This window comes from Entelurus aequoreus, linkage group LG10 (assembly GCF_033978785.1).
Source record: "Entelurus aequoreus isolate RoL-2023_Sb linkage group LG10, RoL_Eaeq_v1.1, whole genome shotgun sequence".
NCBI classification, from domain to species: domain Eukaryota; kingdom Metazoa; phylum Chordata; class Actinopteri; order Syngnathiformes; family Syngnathidae; genus Entelurus; species Entelurus aequoreus.
In genome coordinates, this window is record NC_084740.1 from 73,078,188 (window position 1) to 73,103,382 (window position 25,195).

Consider the following 25,195-nt stretch of genomic DNA (forward strand, 5'->3'; position numbering starts at 1 on the left):
TGATGTGATTTTCTCTAAAAAGGCTAAAAAAATGTATACTTACTAATTAATAATAACAGTTTTGTTTTAAACGTCCATCCATCCATCCATCCATTTTACAATATAATTACAACACTTTATGTACGTATTTATATACAGATTTGAACAATAAGTTATTCGCTTTACCCTTTTCTGTGTTGATTGAGCTGTGTCGAAGCAGCAAAAAAGGACATTATGTTAAATGAAGAGTTTCTGTCTCTGATAGTTGATATAATAATGTAAGTGCATCATTAAGCCTACATGAACTCCATGGTGTTCAGGGATGAATAGTCTCTCCTATTGCTATTTCAGCTATAGTTACATTAATCATTAGTAATGCAGCAGCCTAGTTTTGAATGGCAGGGTCCCTGCTATCACATGTTGATAAAAATATAACATTTACATAATAAATCAACTATAGGCTTCCCAAATGCTGTAATAAATTAAGCATGATGAGTTGATTTGAAACTGTTTAATGTTGCACTTTTTATATGTAGAAGAAAAGTTTTGTCATTTTATTTAATCTGAGCAACAACTTGAGGCAGTTTAATGTTGATTAACGTGGGCAGAATTATTATAGTGTTCCCAATGTTAAAAGGATAAAGCCATTGTTTACAAATTTGGTAAATAAATAACCAAAAAATTTATATTTTGTTGTTTTCTTACTTTACCGAAAATGAACCGAACCGTGACCTCCAAACCGAGGTACGTACCGAACCGAAATCTTTGTGTACCGTTACACCCCTACCTGGAACAAATTAATTATATTTCCAGTTTTTCCATGGGGAAAACAAAACAAATATAAAATCGTCTTGGTCTTGATGCAAACATTGGACATTGAAGTTTCACAAACAAACTGCAGAAGGGATGAATTGGAGAAAAAAAAAATTGCTTTCCCATCCAATTGAACACGAGCCAATCCCCAGTGCGGTCCAGCCCAAATGAAACCCTATATCGTGTTTCACGTCATTACCCAAGAAGTGCGACTACTTGTTTGGCACGCAAGGAGGAAAAAAGACCTTCACGGTGGAGGAGAAAAGGAAAAAGTAAGCCTGATGCGCCAAAGGAGACTGGTGACAATATTAATGAAGGCAAATGAAAACAGTCAAGACACCTACCCACTGCACGCTGCCTCCTCCTCCTCCATTAAGGCCTAATAAATATTCCATGCTCCCATCCTTTCCCCCTAGTCCGTTAACTCCGCACATGCTTTAGTGCGGATGATCTTTTGCCATTACTCCTTTTAGTCCGACTTTTATAATTGATTAACAAAATGGGGTCGAGTAATCAGTCAAGCAGCGTGTTGGGCGGGGCCACCGTTTGATTGACAGCTTTCACACAATTCACACGTTACCCAAAACGGTTGTTTTTTCCAGCCCGAGCAACAATGTGCAATATAGTCAAACAAGAGAAAAAGAAAGAAAAAAAAGAGCGCTAGCACTACAAAGAGTGCTTTTCTTGCAGCGCTCGTTCCACAGCGCATCTCTTTGTTGTTCTTTGTTTCTATTGATAAGCACGGCAGCATAAGAAAACAGATGAAAAGTCAACACTGCTGCGTTTTCAGCACCATCTCAGGTGTGGTAGGCTTTAGAGAGAAAGAGAGAGAGATTTATTTTAGCATGCTGTTTGTGTCCATAGACCAGGGGTGTCCAAACTTTTTCCACTGAGGGACGCACACGGAAAAATTAAAGCATGTGGGGGCCATTTTGATATTTTTCATTTTCAAACCATAAAATATATGGATTTTTAATTTATTTTACCTTTAGGGGTCCCAGGGACCATAAAGGGTCTCAGTTAGAGATGTCGATATATGCGTTAAAATGTAATATCGGAAATTATCGGTATCGTTTTTTTTATTATCGGTATCGTTTTTGTTTGTTTTTTAAATTTTTTAATTTATTAAATCAACATAAAAAACACAAGATACACTTACAATTAGTGCACCAACCCAAAAAACCTCCCTCCCCCCATTTACACTCATTCACACAAAAGGGTTGTTTCTTTCTGTTATTAATATTCTGGTTCCTACATTATATATCAATATATATCAATACAGTCTGCAAGGGATACAGTCCGTAAGCACACATGATTGTGCGTGCTGCTGGTCCACTAATAGTACTAACCTTTAACAGTTAATTTTACTCATTTTCAATAATTACTAGTTTATATGTAACTGTTTTTATATTGTTTTACTTTCTTTTTTATTCAAGAAAATGTTTTGAATTTATTTATCTTATTTTACTAATTTTTTAAAAAAGTACCTTATCTTCACCATACCTGGTTGTCCAAATTAGGCATACCGTATTTCCTTGAATAGCCGCCGGGGCGCTAATTAATTTAAAACCTCTTCTCACTCCTGCGTTTACCAAAAGCATGCGGGATTGGCAAGCATGCGCTAATTATTTTAAAACCTCTTCTCACTCCGGCGCGTACCTTATCATGAAAATCACATTTAATTAAAAAAACGTTACTATGGTCTTACCTTTAGGTATAAATGAGTCCATGCGCAGCTCCTATAGAAGTCTACCTTATCTTTCTTCAGTTTTAAAAGTCTCTCTGTCTCGATGGAGATCTTCCTTTAAGTATTACCTCCTGCTTCGATTGAAAGTCCAGTTTAGAAAACTGTTTTATTTTAGATATGTAATCCTCCATGGTAAAAGTGCAAGCAAACAATGGCTGCTCACTCTTGCTGCGTGTTGTCTTCTTCTGCAGTACCGGTCTTCTGCAGTACCAGCAGTCGCAAGAAGGATCACTAGCGCCCTCTACCACCAGGAGGCGGAAGTCATTTAATGACTTATACTTGACCCGGCGGAAGTGCCAAGCAGGCGCTAATTATTTTGTGAAACGAGTTTGACCCGGCTGTAATTCTAGGCAGGCGAATACTATGTTCCCGGCGGCAATTCAAGGAAATACGGTAATAATGTGTTAATTCCAAGACTGCATATATCGGTTGATATCGGTATCGGTTGATATCGGTATCGGTAATTAAAGAGTTGGACAATATCGGAATATCGGATATCTGCAAAAAGCCATTATCGGACATCCCTAGTCTCAGTCATTAAAATGTTAAAAATAAGTCAGATTATTATTTTTTTTTAAATTATTTAACGCTTACAGTAAATCTCTATATCAACTTCAAGTTGATATAAAGTAATACAAATTAAAAAAAATGTTTTATGGCTTTTCTGTAAAAAACAACTAAGTTTTTTTTATAGTAAAACTGAAATATGCAGTATTTAGTAATTAGAGCCCTAAAAGATCAATAATTCAGGACACCATTGATTTGAATTATTTCATATTTTTGAGTAATCACAGTGAAAAGATAAATAAAAAATCACTAAATATATTTGGGATCCAAAAGGTGCCCCACTCATAAAGTGATACATTTTTATTAGGTTTTTCTTTTACTTTCAACAATTAAGTTACGAGATCAACTTCAGATATATCTGTCGATTTTATGCTGGAACTATTATTTTGTTTGTTTTATGCGCTTATGTCAAAGAAAACTTTGATGTTTTTATATGGCTACTACACAATTTATGCAATATTTACCACATAAAACATTTTAAAGTGAAATATTTGAAGTAATTGGAGCGCCCTGAAAATAATTCATTATAACATGGATTTTTGTCATTATTTTTTTTTTTTGAGCAATGGCAAAAAAAGAAAAAGAAAGAAAGACAAAAGAAAAAAAAAACAGCCTGCATGGCAGCTTTTGTGTCAACATTGCAACTTTTTCTCGTTAGATTTCACCTCATTCCACTTTTTTTAATGTTCTTTTTTATTTTTACAATAGTATTTCCAGAATGTGTGGCGGGCCGGTAAACAATTAGCTGCGGGCCGCAAATGGCCCCCGGGCCGCACTTTGGACACCCCTGCCATAGACCATGTGGGTCCAACCAACTGGCCACCGCTTGGCCCGCCAGCCTCTTCAATGTGGCATTGGTCAAATTCATCTTAAATACCGGGCGTCCTCTGAAGGCTCGGATTTGCTGCCATCTTGTGCACAAGGTGGGTAAATCAGGTCAATGACCCTTGAATGCAAATTTGAGCACAGCATTTACTTATATTACACAATGCAAACAACCTTCCCTAGTCATTGCTGTGTATTTTGTTTCATCTGACCACATAACTTTCCTCCAGAAGGTCTTATCTTTGTCCATGTGATGTCAGATGAAACAAAAATGGAGCTGTTTGGCGACAATACCCAGCAATATGTTTGGAGGAGAAAAGGTGAGGCCTTTAATCCCAGGAACACCATTCCTACCGTCAAGCATGGTGGTGGTAGTATTATGCTCTGGGCCTATTTTGCTACCAATGGAATTGGTGCTTTACAGAGAGCAAATGGGACAATGGAAAAGGAGGATTACCTCCAAATTCTTCAGGACAAGCTAGAATCATCAGCCCGGAGGTTGGCTCTTGGGCGCCGTTGGGTGTTCCAACCGGACAATGACCCCAAACACACGTCAAAAGTGGTAAAGGAATGGCTAAATCAGGCTAGAATGAAGGTTTTAGAATGGCCTTCCCAAAGTCCTGACTTAAACGTGTGGACAATGCTGAGGAAACAAGTCCATGTCCATGTCAGAAAACGAATATTAAAAAATTATAAATAAAATATATGCCGTATTTTTCGGACTATAAGTCGCAGTGTTTTTCATAGTTTGGCCGGGGGTGCGACTTATACTCAGGAGCGACTCGTGTGAAATTATTAACAGGTTACCGTAAAATATCAAATAATATTACCGTATTTCCTTGAATTGCCGCCGGGAATATAGTATTCGCCTGCCTAGAATTGCAGCTGGGTCAAACTCGTTTCGCAAAATAATTAGCGCATGCTTGGCACTTCCGCCGGGTCAAATATGAGTCATTAAATGACTCCCGCCTCCTGGTGGTAGAGGGCGCTAGTGATCCTTCTTGCGACTACCAGTACTGCAGAAGACCGGTGCTGCAGAAGAAGACAACAAGCAGCAAGCGTGAGCAGCGATCGTTTGCTTGCACTTTTACCATGGAGGATTACATATCTAAAATAAAACAGTTTTCTAAACTGGACTTTCAATCGAAGCAGGAGGTAATAATTAAAGGAATATCTCCAGAGACTTTTAAAACTAAAAAAAGATAAGGAAGACTGCCTTTGATCAGAAGCAGCTGCACATGGACATCATTTATAAGTAAAGGTAAGACCATAATAACGTTTTTTTTAATTAAATGTGCTTTTCATGATAAGGTAAGCGCCGGAGTGAGAAGAGGTTTTAAAATAATTAGCGCATGCTTGCCCATCCCGCATGCTTTTGGTAAGCGCAGGAGTGAGAAGAGGTTTTAAATTAATTAGCGCCCCGGCGGCTATTCAAGGAAATACGGGATTTAGCTCATTCACGTAAGAGACTAGACATATAAGATTTCATGGGATTTAGCGATTAGGAGTGACAGATTGTTTGGTAAACGTATAGCATGTTCTATATGTTATAGTTACCGTATTTTTCGGACTATAAGTCGCAGTTTTTTTCATAGTTTGGCCGGGCTCCAGTGCGACTTATATATGTTGTTTTCCTTCTTTATTATGCATTTTCGGCAGGTGCGACTTATACTCCGAAAAATACGGTATTTGACTGACTCTTACCATAATATCTTACGTTAACATACCAGGCACGTTCTCAGTTGGTTATTTATACCTCATATAACGTACACTTACAGTGTTTCCCATAAACTGCCAAGATACCTGCGGCGGTGGGGGCGTGGCTATGGGCGTGGTCACCATGACATCGTCGAGTAATTTGCATAATTTACTACAATGATATGATTTTCTCTAAAAAGGCTAAAAAAATGTATACTTCCTAATTAATAATAACAGTTTTGTTTTAAACGTCCATCCATCCATCCATCCATCCATTTTACAATATAATTACAACACTTTATGTACATATTTATGTACAGATTTGAACAATAAGTTATTCGCTGAAATATATTTATTAGTTGTGGTTCTTACAAAAAATATATCTTATAAAATATAAAAGCTAAAATGTCTCTTAAAGCTCTGCCCCTTTAATTAGTGCATACTAAATAATTTAACTTTAGCCTACTACTACAACCATATTATTTACCAGCAACATAAAGTGAAACAGAGGCAGAGGTGTCCTGCCACAGTCAGTAACAAATAAACAGAAAACAGCAGTGGTCAAATACAAATAAGGCAACAAGAGAAGTATCCTACACTTCTCTTTTGTAAAGTAAATCTGAACAGCCGATATGGGCATCTACATCAACTATATGATTTGCCTGAGAAGCTGGACAGGACAAAAAAATAAAAAATAAATTAAAAAAAATAAATAAAAAATAATATATATATATATATATATATATATATATATATATATATATATATATATATATATATATATATATATATATATATATATATATATATTTTTTTTTTTTTTTTTTTTTTATTTTATCTGTGGCGGACGTAATTCTTTCGCCACCACAAATAAATGAATGTGTGGGAAACACTGACTTATTCAGCCTGTTGTTCACTATTCTTTATTTATTTTAAATTGCCTTTCAAATGTCTATTCTTGGTGTTGGCTTTTATCAAATAAATTTCCCCAAAAAATGCGACTTATACTCCAGTGCGACTTATATATGTTTTTTTCCTTCTTTATCATGCATTTTCGGCCGGTGCGACTTATACTCCAGAGCGACTTATACTCCGAAAAATACGGTATATATTTTTTATTGATTATTGATTTTTTTTTGTGTAATAGATTAAGAATCGTTACACATAAGAATCGTGATTAATACATCCATCCATCCATTTTTCTACCGCTTGTTCCTTTCGGGGTGGCAAAAATGTTATTTTTTTTACACCCATACTACATACAGAACCTCCTCTACTTCCTGTTCAATTGGTATGTGTGGGTAATGCCAGCAGGACCCCCGTGCACTCGGGTCCTGCAATATTAATCACGTGCACACACCTTCTCCTGTTTCATTTTTGGTTCCTGGTGTAGCTTTACATTCCGTGCAGCACAATGCGTATGCGGCTACTAACAGTTGTTTTTTGGGTTGTTGTTTTTTTGCAAACAGCACCTAACACCACCCGGCTTGTACTGAAACAGTAAGCTGCACAAAGGGAGCAGCCGGTAAGCAACGTATCCCTGTTGCATAATTGCATAATCTGTATAACTGGTTTACATTATGAGACGTGGCGCTATAACGCAAACACCTCGAGACCACAGATGTGAGGCTGGAAAGACCCCTACCATCCGTCCTTTCACTACCAAACACAAACACACACACACATACACAATAGTAAAAAAAAAAAAAAAAACAGAATAGAATGTACCCACACCAGGGTGGATTCACACATGCAGCCAATTAATTTGACAGTGGAGCGCTGCGGAGTTGAGTACCAGTCAGTCAGTGTCGTTTCTGCGAGAGGAATGAGAATGAGGAATACATTAGTTGAGCTGGGGGGGGAAACGAGTGCAAAATTTACACAAGATGGACAAAAGTAATGGGACATCTGCAAAGAAATTGCAGCTTTTGGAAAGAAAAAAAACAACCGGAAGTTGTGAAGCAAGGTGGGTTGCATGAACAAAGGTACTCGCTCTCTGCTAACCGTGGGAGGGACATGCTAACTAGGGGTGTAACGGTACACAAAAATTTCGGTTCGGTACGTACCTCGGTTTAGAGGTCACGGTTCGGTTCATTTTCGGTACAGTAAAAAAACAACAAAATATACATTTTTTTGTTATTTATTTACCAAATTTGCAAAATCCATCCATCCATTTTCTACTGCTTATTCCCTTGGATAGGTCAATAATTCATAATAACATTGATTTTGATTCAATATTATGTTTTGAGCAATGACAGTTCGAAAGAAAAAAAAAAACAGCTTTGTTTTGTTAGTCAACATTGCAACTTTTTTCTAAATTACATTTAACCTTTAAGCTTTCGTTATGTTTTTGTTTATTTTAATAGTATTTTTAGAATGTGCCGTGGGCCTTTAAAGGCCTACTGAAATGAATTTTTTTTTATTTAAACGGGAATAGCAGATCCATTCTATGTGTCATACTTGATCATTTCGCGATATTGCCATATTTTTGCTGAAAGGATTTAGTAGAGGAAATCCACGATAAAGTTCGCAACTTTTGCTCGCTGATAAAAAAAAAGCCTTGCCTGACCGGAAGTAGCGTGACGTCACAGGAGCTAGTATTCCTCACAATTCCCCGTTGTTTACAATGGAGCGAGAGAGATTCGGAGCGACAAAGCGACGATTACCCCATTAATTTGAGCGAGGATGAAAGATTCGTAGATGAGGAACGTTACAGTGAAGGACTTGAGAGGCAGTGATGGACGTTTTTTTTCCCGCTCTGACCGTAACTTAGGTACAAGCTGGCTCATTGGATTCCACACTCTCTCCTTTTTCTATTGTGGATCACGGATTTGTATTTTAAACCACCTGGGATACTATATCCTCTTGAAAATGAGAGTCGAGAACGCGAAATGGACATTTAAAGTGACTTTTATCTCCACGACAACACGTCGGTGACACACTTAGCTACTGAGCTAACGTGATAGCATCGTTCTCAAATGAAGATAGAAACAAAATAAATAAACCCCTGACTGGAAGGATAGACAGAAGATCAACAATACTATTAAACAGTGTACATGTAACTACACGGTTAAAAATTCTCAGCCTGGTAAGGCTTAACAATGCTGTTGCTAACGACGCTAAGGCTAATTTAGCAACTTAGCAACCGGACCTCACAGAACTATGATAAAAACATTAGCGCTCCACCTACGCCAGCCAGCCCTCATCTTCCCATCAACAGCCGTGCTCACCTGCGTTCCAGCGATCGACGGCGCGACGAAGGACTTCATCCGTGGGTTTGGCGGCAAGCATCGGCTAGGCGTAGTAAGTAGTCCTTGTTATGTTGCTGTAAGTATTGTACTTAGCCGCTAATACACCGATCGATCCCACCTACAACGTTCTTCTTTGCAGCCTCCATTGTTCATTAAACAAATTGCAAAAGATTCACCAACACAGATGTCCAGAATACTGTGGAATTTTGTCGAAGAAAACAAGAGGTTTTTGTATCGGGTCCGATGGGGTCCAACCACTTCCGTGGATTTTGTGACGTCACGCGCATAAATCATATCCAAAGGAGTTTTTCAACCGGAAAATTTTAAAATTGCACTTTATAAGCTAACCCGGCCGTATTGGCATGTGTTGCAATGTTAAGATTTCATCATTGATATATAAACTATCAGACTGCGTGGTCGGTAGTAGTGGCTTTCAGTGGGCCTTTAAAACATTAGCTGTGGGCCGCAAATGGCCTCCGGGGCACACTTTTGACACCCCTGCTATAGATAATAAAAAATGAAATGTGATAAATCTATGGATAAAAAGCAGAGCCTGGCGACGCATGCGCGTTTATCATAACTCTCTCGCTCTCTCTGTCTCTGCCCCTCCCTCACCAATGCTGCTGCGTGCACAATTTGTTTTGTTTTTAACCCCTTCTTAACCCTGAACGTACATTGGAAATACACGCAACCCTAACTCAAAATGCCGGACATTTGAGGCATTTAAGAAACTCCGCCCTGACAGCCCCGCAAAAGAGGACATGTCCGGTGAAAAGAGGACGTATGGTCAGTCTATCGTAGCCCGTTAGCTGCTAGCATGCCGTGTGTTGTGCCTCGGTGTGCATTGTTTACACAACGTGCGTTACGCTACTTAATATGTCCGTGTGGAAACTCGTTCGGTACACCTCCGAACCGAACCGGAACCCCCGTACCGAAACGGTTCAATACAAATACACGTACCGTTACACCCTTAATGCTAACAGCCAATCAGGTCGCAGTATCAACTGTCACGTTTGGTTGCGCCATCTTGTTGTCTCACGGTTGATTTTTTTCGCATGGAGTGAGAAGCGAAAAGAGAACAGGAAAAGTTACCTGGACAGTACGGCAGTTTTTTTTGATTTTTTTAAAACGTACCGTCGTCCCCACCAACACACCATCTTGGCCACGCTCACCCTTTAGAGCACAGGTGTCAAACTCAAGGCCCGGGGGCCAAATCTGGCCCGCCACATTATTTTATGTGGCCCGCGAAAGCCCGGAAATATTGCATATATATATAAATATACTACAGGCTAACTTTCTTCCCTTAATATTGACAGATAGTAACATCTTGATGTTCAACTTATTTAGAACCTCTTCATTCATACTGATCTTGCAATTCCAATTTTTTTTTTAATTTCTGCATCACATTTTCCATCTTCAGTTGTTATGTATCCCAGATATAGTTGACTTGTCGTATTGGTTTGCCTGCTGTATCGTTCATATCTGGCACTGGAACTTTCCTGCTGACCATTCCTTTTGTTTTTATTACGTTTATTTCCATTCCGTATGGTTTTCCCTTCTCATTTACTGCTGTTACTAAGTCTTGTAGGTCTGAATTGTTTCTTTGTGATCAAAATTGTATCATCAGTGTATTTTAGATTATTGATGTTTCCCCCTACATGTCCTCCTTTCATATCTTTCAGTGTATTAATTGAAACAAATTAGGTGATACTGCAGTAAAACGTACTTATTTGAGAATATATTCATTGTCGGTGTCAATGTCCGATAAACAGTCTATCATCTTGGCGTGTTTTTAATTGTAATCAATTTTGTACTTCTGTTGATCTCTCACATATTGTTCGTAGATTGAATATGCCTTTCTGGTAAGAAATTGCTCTGTAAACTGTACACTTCCCTGTCAATTTTATCTGCTTTTTGTTGTTGTTGTTGAATCACCTGCAAAAGTAGTTTTGGGACTCGTTAGGCTTATCGTTCTGAAATCTGTACAATTTTGGGCTTTAGGTTTCTTTGGAAGAGGTACAAATATTGAGGGTTTAATTTCTACTGGTATTATTTCACTAAATAATATCGCAATATCGATATTATATTCATATTTGAGTGCCTCTGTTAGTACTTCACCAGGTCCCGTTGCTTTTCCATCCTTCATTGATTTTATTGCTTTCTCAATTTCTTCCTTTAATATGTTTTTTCCATTTGTGTATTCAAATTTGGGCATTTGTCCTCTGTCATCAGTAATATATTTTGCCCACCTGGCTTCTATTTCTTTTTTTTTTAATCAAATACTAACTTCCCAATTATATCTTTTATGCAACCATTTGCTTTCTTTTTCACATTTTTGGATGCCAGGTCTTCGATATTGTTTTGCATCTCTCTTGATTTAAAGGCCTACTGAAAGCCACTACTACCGACCACGCAGTCTGATAGTTTATATATCAATGATGAAATCTTAACATTGCAACACATGCCAATACGGCCGGGTTAAATTATAAAGTGCAATTTTAAATTTCCTGCTAAGCTTCCGGTTGAAAACGTCTATGTATGATGACGTATGCGCGTGACGTCAATGGTTGAAGCGGAAGTATTGGTACCCCATTGAATCCAATACAAAAAGCTCTGTTTTCGTCGCAAAATTCCACAGTATTCTGGACATCTGTGTTGGTGAATCTTTTGCAATTTGTTTAATGAACAATGGAGACTGCAAAGAAGAAAGCTGTAGGTGGGATCGGTGTATTAGCGGCTGGCTGCAGCAACACAAGCAGGAGGACTTTGACTTGGATAGCAGACGCGCTATCCGACGCTAGCCGCCGACCGCACGGATGATCGGGTGAAGTCCTTCGTCGCGCCGTCGATCGCTGGAACGCAGGTGAGCACGGGTGTTGATGAGCAGATGAGGGCTGGCTGGCGTAGGTGGATAGCTAATGTTTTTAGCATAGCTCTGTGAGGTCCCGTTGCTAAGTTAGCTTCAATGGCGTCGTTAGCAACAGCATTGTTAAGCTTCGCCAAGCTGGAAAGCATTAACCGTGTATTTACATGTCCATGGTTTAATAGTATTGTTGATTTTCTGTGTATCCTTCCAGTCAGGGGTTTATTTCTTTTGTTTCTATCTGCAGTTAAGCCCGATTCTATCATGTTAGCTCCGTAGCTAAAGTGCTTCGCCGATGAATTGTCGTGGAGATAAAAGTCACTGTGAATGTCCATTTCGCGTTCTCGACTCTCATTTTCAAGAGGATATAGTATCCGAGGTGGTTTAAAATACAAATCCGTGATCCACAATAGAAAAAGGAGAGTGTGTGGAATCCAATGAGACCTTGTACCTAAGTTACGGTCAGAGCGAAAAAAGATACGTCCTGCACTGCACTCTAGTCCTTCACTCTCACGTTCCTCATCCACGAATCTTTTATCCTGGCTCAAATTAATGGGGTAATCGTCGCTTTCTCGGTCCGAATCGCTCTCGCTGCTGGTGTAAACAATGGGGAAATGTGAGGAGCCCTTCAACCTGCGACGTCACGGTACAGGCAAGGCTTTTTTTAATCAGCGACCAAAAGTTGCGAACTTTATCGTCGATGTTCTCTACTAAACCCTTTCAGCAAAAAATATGGCAATATCGCGAAATGATCAAGTATGACACATAGAATGGATCTGCTATCCCCGTTTAAATAAGAACATTTCATTTCAGTAGGCCTTTAAAATTCCCTGAGGAATTCCACTTAAAATTGTGTTTGACTGACTGCTACTTAGCTTTGTCGCATGGTTTATGTGTTATACAAAAGTATAGTCAAAAGTATTGGGTCACAATGCCTATTTTACCGAGCAACATGTCTATGAAATTGAATTGAATCAACAAAGAGCAGGGCCACATATGCATAATGACTGAAGGCTGTTGTTGCGTCAACTTTGTACGTGGACCACAAACCACAGGCTGAAAGTAAAGCCGATACGTGTGGTGTAGTGACAGGTGCATGCTGTGTTTCAGCATCGCTCGGTCGCCACGCTGGAAAAGCCCTCTTTGGCCTGAGTCAATATTTGCAGCATTTACACAAAAGCAGGAAGAGATTAGCAAGTGGAGAGTCATGGCGGCGCTAACGACGCCATAAAAAGCTCATCTGCCTTTTCCGAAAAAACAAATACAAGCTACACACGCCCTTAATTGATTATTGTCGGGCCGAGACGCCAAATGAGCTTTCGGGCAAGTCAACATGTTTGCAGAGTTTTTTTTTTCCCCGAGCGCCATCTTTAGACGGAGGTCGCGAGGACAGCATCAGGTCTCTTGGCTCCGACTGCCACTTCCTGTTTGGGTCACTTGGCTCTCTGACTAAGTTCAAACGGCAGTCTGGCTAAAGGAACCTGATCCAAGTTGTCCTCAAACAACCTTCAACTCTCCAGGAGGACTAGAAAATGTTGATTAATTACGTGATACTTTAGGGAGCCACGTGGGACTTTCTTCATGAACTAATAATAGTTCACTTATTGCTTGATGGAAATTTCTGAAACTTTTTTGTTGACAAACTATTTTATATTTTCATATACTCGCATATTTATATATATATATATATATATATATATATATATATGTATATATATATATATACACATATAAATATGCGAGTATATATATATTTATATATATATATAAATATATATATATATATATATATATATATATATATATTAACACATTATTATGCCTAATTTGGACAACCAGGTATGGTGAAGATAAGGTCCTTTTTTAAAAAATTAGTAAAATAAGATAAATAAATTAAAAACATTTTCTTGAATAAAAAAGAAAGTACAACAATATAAAAACAGTTACATAGAAACTAGTAATGAATGAAAATTAGTAAAATTAACTGTTAAAGGTTAGTACTATTAGTGGACCAGCAGCACGCACAATCATGTGTGCTTACGGACTGTATCCCTTGCAGACTGTATTGATATATATTGATATATAATGTAGGAAGCAGAATATTAATAACAGAAAGAAACAACCCTTTTGTGTGAATGAGTGTAAATGGGGGAGGGAGGTTTTTTGGGTTGGTGCACTAATTGTAAGTGTATCTTGTGTTTTTTATGTTGCCATCCATCCGTCCATTTTCTACCGAAAAAAAACAAAACAAAAACAAAACAAAAAAAAACGATACCGATAATAAAAAACCCAATACCGATAATTTCCGATATTACATTTTAACGCATATATCGGCCGATAATATCGGACATCTCTAATATATATATATATATATATATATATATATATATATATATATATATATATATATATATATATATATATATATATTTTTTTTTTTTTTTTTTTAAATTCATAAAATTTCCTAGGTTTAATTTAAAATATTATAAAAACAATTATTAGGGAAATTTACGAGAAAAGTCCTGCAAAGCATGCTTGTCAATAGAGATGTCCGATAATATCGGCCTGCCGATAAAATGTTATATCGGAAATTATTTGTATCGTTTTTTTTATAATCGGTATCGTTTATTTTTTATTTTTTATTAAATCAACATAAATAAACACAAGATACACTTACAATTAGTGCACTAAGCCAAAAAACCTCCCTCCCCCATTTACACTCATTCACACAAAAGTGTTGTTTCTTTCTGTTATTAATATTCTGGTTCCTACATTATATATCAATATATATCAATACAGTCTGCAAGGGATACAGTCCGTAAGCACACATGATTGTGCGTGCTGCTGGTCCACAAATAGTACTAACTTTTAACAGTTAATTTTACTCATTCTCATTAATTACTAGTTTCTATGTAACTGTTTTTATATTGTTTTACTTTCTTTTTTATTCAAGAAAATGTTTTTAATTTATTTAACTTATTTTATTTTATTAATTTTTTAAAAAAAGGACCTTATCTTCACCATACCTGGTTGTCCAAATTAGGCATAATAATGTGTTAATTCCACGACTGTATATATATCAGTATCGGTTGATATCGGTATCGGTAATTAAAGAGTTGGACAATATCGGAATAAAAAGCCATTATCGGACATCCGTACTTGTCAATAACTAAGTTCTCATATTCTTTTTTTTTTCTTTTTCCCGTTATTATAAAATAATAGAATGAGAAATGACACATACATCAGCATCCATATTAGAAGCCTTTGTTTGTTTACTGTTATTTAAACTTGGCTGTGCGATCACATGTCATGTTCATGTTTATGCATGCATTTCCATCTTTTAAAGCCTGGGGCTTTCATGTCCATATGTCGATACATTATGGCCACGCGGGGCTGTTTTTATTTTATTTTACGTACAGCTCAAAAGACGCCGCTGGGTGGGCATCAATTGCTCCATCTGTCGACTTTGAGAGTACATTATGTCATCAAATCAAACTTTATTTATGACGCGTTTTTCATACATTGAAGAAATGCGACACAAAGTGCTTCACAGACTTAAAAATGAACGCCACAATGACCTGTCTTCCACATTAACAACCACATTCACTCACACAGATAAATGCATGGCTGAGTACAGAGGAGCCACGAGCAGAAACACTATCACAGGAGCTGTCTGCACCACAAGGTCGTCAGACCACGGCCACCAGGATGCTGATGCAAAGCGCCCCCACAGCCATGGCCAATATAGGATAGGATGGACTGGGGTTGTAGTGCAGATAGTCCACCAAAAAAAATGCTTAAAACACATTAAAACAAGAGAGAAACATAAAAAATATAAAAGGACATACAGTAGGAAGGGGCCCCATTCATCGCAGTTTACCTGACACATGAAACGTGACGAAATGCCAGGCGGCACTCGAGTGTTGGATATCTTAAAATGTGTTTTGTGGCAGTGGCGCTCTCCATCATTTTCAGCAGACTTCATTGCAAAAGGATTACCCCTGACACCCCAGCCCCCGCCAACCCTCTTCCTCTCACACGAGATCCACCCAGGAATGGGTCCGTATAAATCCGTTCACTACTGTAAAAGACATAAAAGAGCACAGAGCTGATGTAACCAGCATGCCACTTCAGCGGCGCAATTTCTACATACAGCTACAAAAGTAAAACACAACGAAAAGGAGCAATAAATATTACGACACATACGATTGCACAGCAAAAACAAACAAACGCTGGAAACGACAAATAGTAAGAACAGTAAGATCAGTAAATATAAAATGAATAGATACAACTAAATAAAATGTAGCATAACTAATAAGAATAAAAGAAGGAATAAAAATACGAATGACTTTAACAAAATGAATAAATATTAAGTAAAAGCCAAATCAAAAACGGTACATTGTTGCATAAGTCTAGCTTCTCTATGTCATGATCTGTGGTCTGGATCATGTTTTTTGTTATTTTCTGTTAGTTTAAGACTCCATAGTTCCTGTTTTTGTGCACCTTTGTTTATTTTAGTTTCCATGGCGACCTATTAGTTTCACCTGCCTCTGGTGTATATAATAAATTTTTTATTTATTTATTTATTTTTTATTATATATTTATATATATATATACATATTTATATATATATATATATATATATATATATATATATATATATATATATATATATATATATATATATATATATATATATATATATATATATATATATATATATATATATATATATATATAATAAAAATAAATAAATAAATACATGTTTATATATATATACATATAAAAATATGTATATATATAAATATATAATAAAAAATAAATAAATGTTTATATATATAAATATGTATATATATAAATATATAATAAAAATATACATATATATATGTATATATATGTATATATGTATATAAATATGTATATATATATATAAATATATAATAACATTTTTATTTATTTATTTATTTTGTATTATATATTTATATATATACATATTTATATATATATATATAAATACAAAATAAAAAATAAACAAATGTTTATTTATATATATATATAAATATGTATATATATAAATATATAATAAAAAATAAATAAATGTTTATATATATAAATATATAATAAAAAAATAAATAAATGTTTATATATATAAATATGTATATATATAAATATATAATAAAAAATTAATAAATGTTTATATATATAAATATGTATATATATAAATATATAATAAAAAATATACATATATATATATGTATATATATATATATGTATATAAATATGCATGTATATAAATATATAATAAAAATTTTAATTATTTATTTATTTTTTATTATATATTTATATATATATATATATATATATATATATATATATATATATATATATATATATATATATATATATATATATATATATAATAAAAAATGAATAAATAAATAAATGTTTATTTATATATATATATATATATATATATATATATATATATATATATTTATATATATATATATATATATATATATATATATATATATATATATATATATATATATATATATATATATATATATATATATATATGTATATATATAGATATATAATAAAAAATAAATAAATGTTTATATATATACATATATAATAAAAAATAAATAAATGTTTATATATATAAATATATATATATATATAAATATAAAATAAAAAAATAAAAAATAAATAATATATATATACACACACACATAGCCAAGGTTGCTGTGGTTTATAGGGTGCTCAATACCGGAGTAGAATGGAATATTCTTTAGGTCAGGAAAAACCACATGGAGGCTACTTCATCCCTCGTGAAGTTACTTTACATGCAGTCGGCTTTCGGCCCTCAACCAAATTTTTTAAGCCCAATGCGGCCCCCAAGTCAAAAAGTTTGGACACCCCTGATCCAAGCGTTGTTTACTCTGTATTATCTTTCTATGGGCTAGAGTCTGCACGTGGAGCCATGTTTGTTTTACTGTATTCCTTAACATGCCAATCAGTCTGTTGACCATGGCGACTTAATTGGACAAATACAAGTGGAGAGACGACGGTACTTTACCGACTGCCTCCATAGATTTTATAGCAACGTTTGATCAAACCACCCCTGCTTTTTGCCTGAACCTATTAGCTCAGATCCACCGTTTAATGTACCTGCCGTCGCCTTCATTTGCTGCCATTACTGCAAATTGTAGCGCACGCGGCCAGGCTTCGCCCCCTATTGAATAGTGCGCCTGCTTTAGTGCATTTGCACACTTATTTCAAGCTTAATTGACATTCATACCGAATTAGACCATAAAAGGCAACAGGAAGGTGGTTAATTTGCCATTAAAGGTCAAGGAAAGAAGGAAGGGAGGCGAGCATCGAGGGAAATATCACCTTCTTGAATTAGAAATCATGTTTAAGCAGCTCGTGTTTGCTTTCAATCCTAAACGCATTGGAGCCTACACAGTACATTTCTGAGGCAGGTGGGAGGTGAAAGCAGCAGCCATTGTCAATAATGTATGACTGACATCCAGCGTCACATGCTACTGTGTGTGTGTGTGTGTGTGTGTGTGTGTGTGTGTGTGAGTTTGAAAACATCAATGTCAACAAAACCCTACATGCCTCCTAGCGTCTTAACCGCACAGCGTCAATGAGCTCCCTCTTAATTCATTAGAAGAGAAAGGTTCACTGATTATTCATCGTCATAATCACCCCCATAATCTCACTCTAAGTGCAAAAGGGAAATTGTTGAATTAAAGCAGAAAAAAAAGATAATAGAGGCTCTCCACATTGTGTTGTGGAGGGTTTGCCTGATTATGGAAGCGTTTGAAAGGAGCTCGGCCAATTAATGTTGTTTTTTTTTGTCCTCTTCAATCATTTGTGACAGTTCAATCACATTGTGACAGTTTAGTGTTTGTTTCTCTGACAGGGTGTAATACCCAGGTGCATCCAGCAGGTGTGGGAAGCTGATCGGTAAGTAGTTACCACAACGTGTAAAAGCCAGAGCGAAGGGCAGCGTTTCTGGGTGTTGTTGATAAATGGCTCTCGCTTTGCATCGTACTTGCCAAGCTTGAGACCTCCAATATCGGGAGGTGCGGGGTAGGGGGGGGGCGTGGTTATTTACAGCTAGAATTCACCAACTTGAGTATTTCATATATATTTCATATATATATATATATATATATATATATATATATATATATATATATATATATATATACTGTATATATATATATATATATATATATATATATATATATATATATATATATATATATATATATATGTATGTATGAAATACTTGACTTTCAGTGAATTCTAGCTATATATATATATATATATATATATATATATATATATATATATATATATATATATATATATATATATATGTATGTATGTATATAAATATATATATATATATATATATATATATATATATATATATATATATATATATATATATATATATATATATATATATATATATATATATATATATATATATATATATATACATATATATTTATTTTATTTACATAGAAAAAAAATAAAAAAATACTTGAATTTCAGTGTTCCAGTGGCTATCCATTAGATGGCAGTATTGTCCTGAAGCCGGCAGCGTTTCTGGGTGTTGTTGATAAATGGCTCTCGCTTTGCATCATACTTGCCAAGCTTGAGACCTCCAATATCGGGAGGTTAGGGGTAGGGGGTGGGGGCGTGGTTATTTACAGCTAGAATTCACCAACTTGAGTATTTCATATATATTTCATATATATATATATATATATATATATATATGTATATATATATACTGTATATATATATATATATATATATATATATATATATATATATATACTGTATATATATATATATATATATATATATATATATATATATATATATATATATATATATATATATATATATATATATATATATATATATATATATATATATATATATGTATGTATGAAATACTTGACTTTCAGTGAATTCTAGCTCTATATATATATATATATATATATATATATATATATATATATATATATATATATATATATATATATATATATATACATATATATTTATTTTATTTACATAGAAAAAAAATAAAATACTTGAATTTCAGTGTTCCAGTGGCTATCCATTAGATGGCAGTATTGTCCTGTTTAACTTCTCCGTTCATGATGAGTATATCATTTCGGCCACCGTGTTCAATGGAGAAGTCTGTTCTACAAAATTTACAGGCAACATACACCTTCCCCTTCAAACTGTCCTGGATGATCTGAAATTCTTGTTTCCATTCGTTTTGGAACTTGCAAGCGTATTTCTTCATCTTGCTCGTCGACGGCGTCGCCATGTCTGTAATTTCCTCGTTCTTCTGCTTCGTCTCCTTGTTGTGTGCGCAGTTGTGCACTCTACTCTCTAAAAGCCCTAGATGTTATGACGTCATTGGGCAGGCAAGCTGTTTATATTGTGGGAAAGCGGACGTGAGAACAGGCTGTCCCCACTCAGTCTCAGGTCCGCATTGAGCTGGAGAGGGGGCGTGGCCTCCAGCTCCGGCTGAATACCGGGAGTTTGACGGGAGAAAATCTCTGCCGGGAGGTTGTCGGGAGAGGCGCTGAATACCGGGATTCTCCTGCTAAAAACGGGAGGGTTGGCAAGTATGTTTTGCATAGTAGAGTTTTAACTTGCACTTACAGATGTAGCGACCAACTGTAGTTACTGACAGTGGTTTTCTGAAGTGTTCCTGAGCCCCTGTGGAGATATCCTTTACACACTGATGTCGCTTTTTGATGCAGTACCGCCTGAGGGATCAAAGGTCACGTTTTTCGGACGTGATTTCTCCAGATTCGCTGAACCTTTTGATGATATTACGGACCGTAACTGGTGAAATCCCTAAATTCAAATTAAACTCCATCCTTTGAGCAGATTGAGTTTCTGGAGCATCACATTTGTGGGGTCAATTAAACGCTCAAAATGGCCAGAAAAAGAGAACTTTCATCTGAAACTCGACAGTCTATTCTTGTTCTTAGAAATGAAGGCTATTCCACAAAATTGTTTGGGTGACCCCAAACTTTTGAACGGTAGTGCAGGTTGAAATGGATTTGGAAATCATCGTATTCTGTTTTTATTTACCATTTACGCAACGTGCCAACTTCACTGCTTTTGGGGTTTGTAAGAAAATTGTCCCCCAAACAGATTGTGTTCCACCTTGGAGGTTCCGCTGTACTTTTTTAAAGATACGGGGTAGCAGTGGTCCATAATAGTACATAAAAGTTAATTATATACACTACCGTTCAAAAGTTTGGGGTCACCCAAAAAATTTTGTGGAATAGCCTTCATTTCTAAGAACAAGAATAGACTGTCGAGTTTCAGATGAAAGTTCTCTTTTTCTGGCCATTTTGAGCGTTTAATTGACCCCACAAATGTGATGCTCCAGAAACTCGAATCTGCTCAAAGGAAGGTCAGTTTTGTAGCTTCTGTAACGAGCTAAACTGTTTTCAGATGTGTGAACATGATTGCACAAGGGTTTTCTAAACATCAATTAGCCTTCTGAGCCAATGAGCAAACACATTGTACCATTAGAACACTGGAGTGATAGTTGCTGGAAATGGGCCTCTATACACCTATGTAGATATTGCACCAAAAACCAGACATTTGCAGCTAGAATAGTCATTTACCACATTAGCAATGTATAGAGTGTATTGCTTTAAAGTTAAGACTAGTTTAAAGTTATCTTCATTGAAAAGTACAGTGCTTTTCCTTCAAAAATAAGGACATTTCAATGTGACCCCAAACTTTTGAACGGTAGTGTATTTGTTAAATTACTATGAAGGGGTCCTAATTCAAAAAAAGGTCTGTGTGACCTTCATACCTTTCGGCCATATTTACAATATTAATGGACCAGCCCTGATGGACACTGCTACTAATTAATCATGAATCGTTATTTCCTGCAACATGACGCAATGATCCCCGACGTGTCATGTGCTCTACATAAGTGGTCCTCAACCACCGGGCCTCGGCCCGGTACCGGTCCGCGGACCGATTGGTACCGGGCCGCACAAGAAATTTAAAAAATAAAATAAATAAATAATAATTTTTAAAAAATTGTTTTTATTTTTATTAAATCAACATTAAAAAAAATACACATTATATATCAATAGATGTCAATACAGTCTGCAGGGATACAGTCCGTAAGCACACATGATTGTATTTCATTATGAAAAAAAAATTAAAAAAAATAAAAAATAAAAATAATAATAATAATTTCACCCCCCCACCCCCGTGGGACAAATTTTGAAGCGTTGACCGGTCCACAGCTACAAAAAGGTTGGGGACCACTGCTCTACATGCATGCATTCATCCATCCATCCCGTCCATTTTCTACCGCTTATTCCCTTCGGGGTCGCGGGGGGCGCTGGAGCCTATCTCAGCTCCAATCGGGCGGAAGGCGGGGTACACCCTGGACAAGTATGCATGCATTCTTTGATGCTAATTAGCAACCACTAAGCAAAGTGCAAATCACGCATGCTCTGTGTTGGTGTTTGGGGACCGACTGTTTTTTTTTGACGGGTGTAGTTTACTAAACAGCTAAGCCATTACCATTAGCAGGCCTGTCATTATATCTGAGGGGCACGGGGAGGGGGGGAGGGAACACATCAACCACAGGGGGAGGGAACACTCACCTGCGACATGATGCTGCCGCTTCAAGGCTAATCTGCGCCGGCGAACGCACACACACACACACACACACACACTTGTAAGGTGGTGAAAGTTAGGGGGATTTTATTAAATTTTTTTCCAAGAACAAGCATGATGAGGAGAGAGGGAAGGGGGTCGATAATGAAAGAGCGAAGGCATGGAGGGTAGGAGGCGAGAGGGTCTTATCAGCAATTCAGCTCTGCGATAAGAGCAAAGTAGATTGATGCTCTTTTTGTGCGCGATAAAGTATATGGTTGGTGCAAAAAATGGACTTTAATGTCATTTTGGCCTGGTCTGAAGTGTAAATCTGATTACCGTATTTTTCGGACTATAAGTCGCTCCGGCCGAAAATGCATTATAAAGAAGGAAAAAAACCTATTTAAAGGCCTACTGAAATGATTTTTTTAAATTTAAACGGGGATAGCAGATCCATTCTATGTGTCATACTTGATCATTTCGCGATATTGCCATATTTTTGCTGAAAGGATTTAGTATAGAACAACGACGATAAAGTTCGCAACTTTTGGTCGCTGATAAAAAAAAGCCTTGCCCCTACCGGAAGTAGCGTGACGTTGTCAGTTGTTCACTCCCTCATATTTTCCTATTGTTTTCAACGCTTCGGACCGAGAAAGCGACGATTACCCCATTAATTTGAGTGAGGATGTAAGATTCGTGGATGAGGAACGTTAGAGTGACGGACTAGAATGCAGTGAAAGACATATCTTTTTTCGCTCTGACCGTAACTTAGGTACAAGCTGACTCATTGGATTCCACACTCTCTCCTTTTTCTATTGTGGATCACGGATTTGTATTTTAAACCACCTCGTATACTATATCCTCTTGAAAATGAGAGTCGAGAACGCGAAATGCACATTCACAGTGACTTTTATCTCCACGACAATACATCGACGAAGCTCTTTAGCTACTGAGCTAACGTGATAGCATCTGTTTCAAATGCAGATAGAAACAAAATAAATAAATCCCTGACTGGAAGGATAGACGGAAGATCAACAATACTATTAAACCATGTACATGTAACTACACGGTTAATAATTCTCGACGCTAAGGCTAACTTAGCAACTAGACCTCACAGAGCTATGATAAAAACATTAGCGCTCCACCTACGCCAGCCAGCCCTCATCTGCTCATCAACACCCGTGCTCACCTGCGTTCCAGCGATCGACGGCGCGACGAAGGACTTCACCCCAACACAGATGCGGTTGGCGGCTAGCATCGGCTGGCGCGTCTGCTATCCAAGTAAGTACTCCTTGTTGTGTTGCTACAGCCAGCCGCTAATACACCGATCCCACCTACAACTTTCTTCTTTGCAATCTCCATTGTTCATTAAACAAATTGCAAAAGATTCACCAACACAGATGTCCAGAATACTGTGGAATTATGAAATGAAAACAGAGCTTTTTGTATTGGCTTCAATGGGCTACCAATACTCCTGTTTCACTGGCTACGTCACACGCATACGTCATCATATATAGACGTTTTCAACCGGAAGTTTAGCGGGAAATTTAAAATTGCACTTTATAAGTTAACCCGGCCGTATTGGCATGTGTTGCAATGTTAAGATTTCATCATTGATATATAAACTATCAGACTGCGTGGTCGGTAGTAGTGGCTTTCAGTAGGCCTTTAAGTCGAACTGGAGTATAAGTCGCATTTTTTGGGGAAATTTATTTTAAAAAAAACAACACCAAGAATAGACATTTGAAAGGCAGTTTAAAATAAATAAAGAATAGTGAACAACAGGCTGAATAAGTGTACGTTATATGAGGCATAAATAACCAACTGAGAAGGTGCCTGGTATGTTAACGTAACATATTACGGTAAGAGTCATTCAAATAACTATAACATATAGAACATGCTATACGTTTACCAAACAATCTGTCACTCCTGATCGCTAAATCCCATGAAATCTTATACGTCTAGTCCAGTGGTTCCTAACCTGGGTTCGATCGAACCCTAGGGGTTCGGTGAGTCGGTCTCAGTGGTTTGGCGAAGGTCAAGACACACCCGACTCATCGTGTAAATACAAACTTCTCCCTATCGCCGTGTTATGGATACCCCCCAAACAATGTTCCCTTTAATTTTCCATCTGATTTGCAGGTGTGTAAATGTTAGAATAATTATGTATAAGTTATCACACAACTCTTATGCTTAAAGGCCGTTGCTATAGTTATTATCAATTGCGCTGAAGTTGTACTTTTCTATCCGTGCAAAGGCACAACTCGTAATCTTGCTTTGCGAGTTGTCTCGTGTCAGCAGTTTGTTTCCAGACCCTGCCTGCTGACAGCCAAGGACGGACATCGAGTACCTCAACGCAGACAAATCAGAGACAGGGCGAAATCACGAGTGTCAGCACATTTCCGTTCTGAATAATCACGTATTGTGTCTACTGGGGCTGCTTGCATTACCCCTCCCTTCAGAAGCAGCCTTAAGTGATGTTAACTAGGGACCTCCCGAATAAATAGAGGAGCACGTGGGACTGTACCTTAGAGCGTAGGGCGGGGGTCGGCAACCCGCGGCTCTAGAGCCGCATGCGGCTCTTTAGCGCCGCCCTAGTGGCTCTCTGAAGCTTTTGCAAAAATGTATGAAAAATGGAAAAAGATGAGGGGAAAAAAATATATTTTTTGTTTTAATATGGTTTCTGTAGGAGGACAAAAATGACACAAACCTCCCTAATTGTTATAAAGTACACTGTTTATATTAAACATGCTTCACTTA

General features: G+C 36.6%; 1 protein-coding gene across 1 annotated transcript in view; it reads right to left on the reverse strand.

Moving 5' to 3' along the window:
* kcnh3 (potassium voltage-gated channel, subfamily H (eag-related), member 3) overlaps positions 1–25,195 on the reverse strand; it is a 267,497-nt gene that overhangs the window by 223,613 nt on the left and 18,689 nt on the right. The window lies entirely within an intron of this gene.